Source organism: Rhinopithecus bieti, unplaced genomic scaffold, assembly GCF_001698545.2.
Source record: "Rhinopithecus bieti isolate Rb0 unplaced genomic scaffold, ASM169854v2 scaffold_9899, whole genome shotgun sequence".
In the NCBI taxonomy this organism is placed as follows: domain Eukaryota; kingdom Metazoa; phylum Chordata; class Mammalia; order Primates; family Cercopithecidae; genus Rhinopithecus; species Rhinopithecus bieti.
In genome coordinates, this window is record NW_016806979.1 from 5,278,833 (window position 1) to 5,286,173 (window position 7,341).

Sequence of the window (7,341 nt, forward strand, 5' to 3'; positions counted from 1 at the left end):
CCATTCATTAATCTGTGCATCCATCCACCCATACACTCTATCTTTCTTCTCTTCCTTCCTTCTATCCATCCACCCACTCATCCATCTGTCCATTTATCCATCTATTCATCTATCTGTATTTCCTTCCTTTCTTTCATATACCCACCTGCCCAGCCTCCACTCATTCACCCATCCATCCATCCACCCACCCACCCATCCTCCATCCATCCATCCATCCATCCATCCATCCATCCATCTACCCTTCAACCATCTATTCATTCATCCACCCATCCATCCAGCCATTGACCCATTGATTGGTTTCTCTGTAAAGCATTGATGGTACCTGGTGAAGGGTTCATCTGGTTCCCATCCCTACTTTGCTTGCTCTTTGATGTAGGACACAGATCCAGGCAATGACAATTCTGAGAGAGCAGAGCTGTAGGAGGAAAAGTGCCAGCTGTTGGGGGAGCTCAATGCAAGGGCTCCATGCTGAGGGGCATTTGCTTTTCAACTCCTGAGTGCTGGTCAGGGTGGGGTAGCGCTAAAGGGGACTGTGCTATCTGACCACGTTGCCTACCCAATTCCATTGTGTGCGTGTGGGCAAGTAATTCACCAATGTGAGTTGATTTAGAAGCGAATGGAGAATGCATGAGGCAACAGGATATAATTGTGATAATGAGAACAATAATGGGATGGTCATCACTTACTGAATGCCTACCGTGTGCTAGCACCATGCCAAACACCAGACCCAGATTCTTTCATTTAATTCTCTCAACAATCCCATTTTACAGAAGAGGAAGTGGAAGTTCAGAGGAATTAAGGTAATTGCTCTCATCTGAGGTCAGAGCCCGGGAGAGTTCAGGTTCTACCACCGTCACAAGCTGTGTGACCTTGGCCAAGGCTGTTAACTGCTCTGAACAGCAATTTCTTTATCAAAAAAGAAGGATTTGCCATGGAATTGTGGTTCTTCATCTTTTCAAGCCTGTGAACTGCATTTTAATGTCAACCCTTTGAGGATCTCTTCACGTGCGGGCGCTTTTATTTTTAGGTTTCATTGGTTGAGAAAACTCACAATGACAAAAAGCTACTTTGAATTCAGTAGTGGTTTAAAATCAATTTGTATTTGATTATTTGCAACTGCATGCATATACATTTGGAAAATAACCCTGAGATGGGCATTATTTATTCAGGCTACACAAGCAGGATGGGTGTGTGGGTCCTGGTCTGTGCATTAAGACTCTGTAGCCTCCCAGGGGTCAGGCCCACATGCCCTCATCCCTTCCAGATCTACATTCTATATTCAATAAAGTGGCCAGCTCCTGCTTCCCCATCCCCTTGGATATCAATGAGGGAAGACAGAAGCAGATAGGACAATGAACAGAGAGACTCTGTTGGAAGTTGACTGTGATGCCAACAAGACAGAAGGAGGAAGGGAGAGGGTCTGCAGTGACCCCCTCCACCTCGATGGGCTCCACAATGAGGCTAGTGCCCCAAGAGTCCATTGCCCAGAAGCAAATGGCACAGCCAAGCAGAGTACGGTGTCAGATGCTGGCCACCCCTGTTTCAGGTGAAGGTCTCCATCATGAGTATCTTTTACTCATCAAAGATTGTAAATAGTCCAGGCTGAGAACTGGAGGGGCCAATGTGGGATGAGGTGGGGCAGAGTGCTGGGGGGACCCCACCAGCCATTCTGAGGGGAGATGGCTGTAGCTGGTGCTGGGCTAGGGGAAAGAACAGGACGGTGCTGACCAGGCACCGGGGGTGACAGGGGCCCTGGGAGTCTGACCGATTCTGCCCAGGGCTGGCTGGTACCACTGATCCAGCAAGCGAAGATCTCGAGTGGCTCTTCCTGGATGGAAACCTCTTCCAGGAATCTAGCCAGGTACCTAAGAGGAAGGCATGGTGGTGGTGCTGGGGCTTTGTACCACGGGGTGACTCTTCAAATGCCAGTTTCCTCCTAGATTCCAAAACAGAAAATGCAGAAGGCTGGGAAACACATCAGACTTTCAGTTTATCATTCCTTCCTGGGCTTAGATTTGGGTTAAGTGCACACATCAGCATTCTGGCCTCTCTGGGGAATGGGAAGCAGAGCTAGTCCCGCCTCCCTCTCCCTCTCTTCCATGGTCTCCTCCCACCTCCCTGCTGGCACAGGAGGCTCGGCTTATGATGCAGCTGCAGGCAAAGGAGGTTCTGGTGGGATCTCGACTGCTGGCTCTCCCTTGAGCCCAGGGAGGCTGCCTGTGGCCAGCAGCACGGCTGTTTGTCCAGGGGAGATAGGCTGGGCTTGTACTGCTGGTTTCAGTCTTTTGAAAGTTGCTAATGAGCTGGAGTTGGACTTTGGGTCTTGCAGACCATTTGTTGAATGATTTCAGGATCATACAAACATTCCAATAAAGCAGGTTACAGTTTGGATTTTACTGTGTGCCATGTTAGCATTCAGATACTTCCAAGCAGCTGGCTGTTCCTCCCACCCCATCTAGATGAGCTCCCATAATGTTTTCCCTCACAGCTCCTGGTTCTTTTCCTTCAAGCATGTCTCACAGTTTGCAGTTTCTTGGCCCATGTGTTCGCGTGTCACTCTCTCCACCGGGGGTGAGTGCCATCAGGAAAGGATTCATACACATGGCTCTCCAAAGTCAGAGTTTATGGACTGGATGGATGGATGGTTGGTTGGATGGATGGATCGGTGACCCTGGGTTTATCATGGGGTGTTGGATAGGTGTTTGAAATCCTGCAGGGCTGGTCTCCGCTCGAGTGGTAGATTGGGTGGGGCTGATGTTTGAATGGATAGATGGATGAATGGATGGGTGGAACGATGGGTGAACAGATAGTTGCATGGATAGATGAGTAGGTGGGTGAATGGGAGAGGTAATGGAAGAATGAATGGATGGTTGGATGAGTGGATAGATGAATGAGGAGTAAGTGGGTGGATGGGTGGACAGATGGTTGGATGGATAAATGAGTGGGTGGGCAGATGGGAGGGGTGATGGAAGAATGGAGGGATGATTGAATGAGTGGATGAATGGATGAGGGGTAGATGATTTGCTAGAGTGATAGAAAGTAGTGGAAGTGATACTTTGGGACTGCTGAGGCTAGGGCAGAAAAGCCTTCTGGTTTCTGCCTGTGTCCACTGCCTGGAGGACAATTAGACATCACCTCTCAATAAGAGGAGAGTCCAAGACTTGGCAGCTGTTTTTAACCCACCACACCAAGCAGCTATTCATCCAGGTTGGCTTGAAAAAGATGGGGTCCTTGGGAATCTATAGGACCCTGAAATCTATCCTCCACATGGAACTCCCTTCCTTCACAGGTCAGCCCACTGAAATTATGTTCATGTTAGGCAAATTATGTTATACAGCTCAAGCGCCCCCACTCTTCCAAGCCTTTGGGGATAAATGAGTCACGGTCATGTGTACAGCCAACTGTGCAGGTGTGTTTATCTTTATCTGTGTTAGTGCAGGACCTTGGCCTCAGTCAGTTTGTGTTCAGTCCCCTTCTACCATCGCTGGAAGGCCTGGGGGCCCTCACACGCCCTTGATGGTCAGCCCTGACCTCTTCCCATCACTCCTGGTTGCCACCTTGGTGTCATAATGGGTGGCCTGAACCCCAAATCCTCGCCTGATTTCTTTGGAGGGATGGGGAAGCCATTCACCCTTCTGCATTCTGTAGTCTTGGGGGCCCCATCCGAGGCTGCCTGAGCTCTGGAGGACAGCGGGGAGGTGTGCAGGAGGCTCACTTGACCCCACACTCCAGGACAGGCCGAGAGGCTGCAGGTACTTGTCCTTGAGCCCTGTGACTCCATTACCTCAGGGAACCAGAATCTTCCCCTCAGGGGCCCCATCCCTCCCTGGCGTCATGTTCGCCAGTCTTCATAGATGTGCCTGTGGGCGCCCCTAGTCAGGTCCAGACCTGGCCCACGTTCTCCTGGAAGTCTACTCAGCCTCCTTGCAAACAGGACCTAAGAAAACAGATGCAGGAAGACTTTTGCCCCTCAGCTCAGCCCAGCTGGGACCCAGGGACCTCAAAGACCCTTTCCCTGCAAAGCTCCCGTCAATCCCCCATCATCACCGACACCCCCTCCACAGCCCCCAACAAGGCTTCTTCAGAGTTTGCCAGGTCCTCTGGTGATGTGTGCACACGTGAGTCACCCCACGGAAGGAAGTGAGGTCCTAGGGGTGAGGAACTTCATCTTAGTCACAGCAAAGTACCTTCCAAAGTGACCCAAGAAAGGTGGCCCCACAAGGAGGAAGGAGGGGGGAGATGCATTATGCAGTTGAAGATACGGATAAAACTCATTAAAAATCAAAAGCCTGGTGTGCACACATGCTGTGAAGCTTGTAGAACGGCCAGGTTCAGTTCTCCCTGCCGTCTGCTGCATGGGAGTAGCCTGGTCTCCTGGAGACCGTTTCTAAGACCTTGCATGGAAGACACAGCATCAGCCCCACACCCACAGGGCTATTACACAGCAGAGGTGGGAGTCAGGCCCGGGGGCCCTGGCACAAGCAACTGCAAAAAACCACTGGGTCGCACTTCCTGTGATGGAGGAAAGCGGGGGCTCCAGCAAGCCCACCCACGCCCACACTCTACCCTGGAGTCAGGCATCTGCAGTGCTGCGTTTCTCACCTTGCTGACTCTGGGGAGGAGGGGCAGCTGGGGAGCCATACTGACCTCCTGGACATGAACTGGGAAAAAGTTACTTGTTTTTGTTTATTTATTTATTTATTTATTTTCTTTTTTGAGGTGGTGTCTCGCTCTGTCACCCAGACTGGAGTACAGTGGCATGATCTTGGCTCACAGCAACCTCTGCCTCCCGGGTTCAAGCAATTCTCTTGTCTCAGCCTCCCAAGTAGCTGGGACTACAGGTGCCCACCACCACGCCTGGCTAAGTTTTTTGTATTTTTAGTAGAAATGGGGTTTTGCCATATTGGTCAGGCTGGTCTTGAACTCCTGACCTCAAGTGATCTGCCTATGTCGGCCTCCCACAGTGCTGGGATTACAGGCAGGATCCACTGCACCCAGATGAAGAGGTCTCTTTTTCTGGTGGCTTCTGTCCCACTGGCTGGGTGGCCATGAGTAAACCAGAAGTCCAGTTCACACTCAGGCTCTGGGAGTGCTCACCCAGCCTTCAGATCCCAGGACATCTGCCAGCCGCGGATATGAGGTTGAGAAATTATCTGGCCCAAGTGGTGAAGTTCAAAGTTGAGAAAATTGAAGTCCCAAGAGGGGAAGTCATTACATTAGGGCTTCCCAAGAACAGACCTAGAACTGGAATCCATACCTCCCGACTCCCTGATGCTTCCAGAGAAGAAGTGGGGTGTATGTATAAATAAAGAGGGGGTGAAACCAACAAGAAAATGGCACACTCTGTTGGCTCCCTGAATGCCAGTCGCACCTTGCCTCACCTCAACCCCATCAACTGCCTCTAGTCTTCATTAACCTTCACCTCTCGGAGGTTCCCTGAGCTGGGTTTATCTTCTTAACCTGGAAGCCCAGGAAGAGTCCCTGGGATGTCAGTGTCTCTAGAGAGGCCAGAGAGTACCATGTCGGGAGACCCGACCACTGTCCGTTTGACATTATTCACTCATTCATTCATTCAGCACCTACATCTTAAACACTTGCTATGTGCCAGGCCCTGTGCTCTCCTCTGGGACGGAGAGGCAAACCGGGGTGAGGTGGCCCCTGCACTTGTGATGCTGAAAGTCCACAGGGACCTAGGCTTTCAAACAAGCACAAGAGTTCCTTATGATAAGGGAGGGGCGGTTCTTATCTTCCTGGAAGAGCTGATGCTCATGAAGAGAAGTGAAGGATGGGTAGGGGATGGCAGAGTGACCTGCAGGTGCCAAGCCTGAGAAAGGACGTAATGTGGCCTATTGGGTCCTGAGTGTCTAGAGGGAGGACACAGAGGGAGGCGTGGCATTGTGGAGGCTGCCGAGGTGAGCAGGCCCATGAGGACAGGAAGGAACCCCTGGAGGATGCTGGGGCTGGGTAGGGAGGGCCTTTGAGGCTGCATTGGACCTTGCTCTACCCCATGCCTGGCAGGTGGATGTGAGTCCACTCAGGTGTTCGCAGCACTGCAGGGCTCACTCCTTGGCGAGGTGGCCTTTCCCTGCCCATCGGTTCTCTTAGTTCCTAGCAGGTTCCTGCTGTCGGGCTAAAGCCTGTTCCTGCTTCCTGATGTGCCCCCACTGTGCCCAGGGTTCTGGCGCCACAGAACTCATCTCATCACTCCCTTGGCTGCTGTTCAAGTTTCTGAAGTTCAAACACCACCCCTATAAATCTTCTTTCTGTTTCTTAGATCAAACTCAACTAGCCTGCCTTCCACACCTCCTATTCACAGGACGCGCTACATAGCAGGCAGGCACCTTTGGGGGTGATGGCCCAGCCTTCCGTAGTGCTGGGGGCCCACGCTTTAACTACCACCCCCCAACCCTTGTTGGTTCTGTGGGACCTGCCCCACCACCCCGGCCACAACTGCCCAGGAACTGGGCCCAGCTTGGCCCATCAGCTCGTGTCTTTTTGGGACCGCTGTTATGACCCAGGCATTGGGTGAGGGTGGTCCGGGGGGAAGTTGCTGAAGGCACCCACCTTCTGCTGAGGGGGGTGGGAGTGGAGGGTGGGGGTGGGAGAAAGGAGCACTGCCTGGATGTCTGGCCTTTGCTAGCTCTGCAGTTACCCTCCCTCAGGGCCAGCGCATTTCTGCCCCAGGGCACTGCTCTGCCCCACTCCCTGGCTGAAGCTGGGGTTCCCTTCCCTGCAGGCAAAGCTTTCCCAGCGCCATCTCCTCTCCCTGCCGGTCCTTACCTCCCTCTCCTCTCCTTGGCACCAACTGGGTGAACTCAGTTTGCTAGGATCTCTTTTGAAGTAAGGTGCCTGCAGCAGAGGCCACAGGAGGGGCTCCTAGGGGTGCAGGGGAAGAAGCTTGTCTTGGGGATTCTGCTGCTTCTTTGAATGAGTCTCGGGCCAGGGCAGGCTCTCTGGGCTCCAGAGCCAAGCCCTGGGTCAGGAAATGCTCCTGCCGATGCTGCCTCCCTGCAGAGGTGCCCACCTGCGGCCAAGGGTTATGGCTGGGGTTGCAGGCCTTTGCCCCTCGGTCACTTCCCTGTAGTCCCAAGCCTGGGGAGCTTCTTTAGTTTCTGAGAATGTTCCTCTCCCCTGTGTTAAAGAGTCCCTTAAGGCAGCCACCATCCTGCCCAGGAGCCTATGATTAGGATGTTACTATTATTTTCGTTATTGCGATGAATGATAATGATGAACACAATTCTGCTGAGAGCCCACAAAGCCCCTGGCTGGGAGAAACCCCCGGGGACACTTTTCCAGGACTGAAGGGGACTCATCCCACCACCCCTCACAGCCCCGGGCATC